General features: G+C 64.5%; 1 protein-coding gene across 1 annotated transcript in view; it reads right to left on the bottom strand.

Annotated features, from left to right (window-relative positions):
• Nucleotides 1–482, bottom strand: part of SRPK1 (SRSF protein kinase 1) — a 52,363-nt gene that overhangs the window by 45,026 nt on the left and 6,855 nt on the right. The gene's annotated exons all lie outside the window — the stretch shown is intronic.

The raw sequence follows: 482 nt of genomic DNA, 5'->3' as shown, positions 1-482 counted from the left end.
ACTGGCCCCCTCTGCCGGCCTGCTCACCCCCAATGACACGACCCCACTGGCCTGATCACCCACAACTGCCCTCCCCTCTTGGCCCCTAACTGCCTCTACCTCGGCCCCACCACCATCGCTTTGTCCAGAAGAAGGTCCGGAAGGTCTCCTGGAAGGTCTCCCAGTCTAATTAGCATATTACCCTTTTATTAGTATAGGGGGCCGGCTGGTTTGCCCTGAAAGGTGTCCTGGATCAGGGTGGGGGTTCCCTTGGGGGATGGGACAGCCTGGGCGAGGGGCCTGAGGTGGTGTGCAGGCTGGCCACGTCCCATTAGGGTGGGGGTCCCCACCGGGGATGATGCCGGCCTGGGCGAGGGGCTGGGGCAGTTTGCAGGCCAGCCACGCCCCCATAGGGTGGGGGTCCCCGCTGGGGGTATGTGGCCAGCCTGGGTGAGGGGCTGAGGACTGTTTTCAGACTGGCCACACCCCTTTCAGGGTGGGGG

Source organism: Myotis brandtii, unplaced genomic scaffold (genome assembly GCF_000412655.1).
Source record: "Myotis brandtii unplaced genomic scaffold, ASM41265v1 scaffold687, whole genome shotgun sequence".
In the NCBI taxonomy this organism is placed as follows: domain Eukaryota; kingdom Metazoa; phylum Chordata; class Mammalia; order Chiroptera; family Vespertilionidae; genus Myotis; species Myotis brandtii.
Note: the sequence above shows the minus strand (reverse complement) of the source record. Positions and strands in the feature narration are given on the sequence as shown.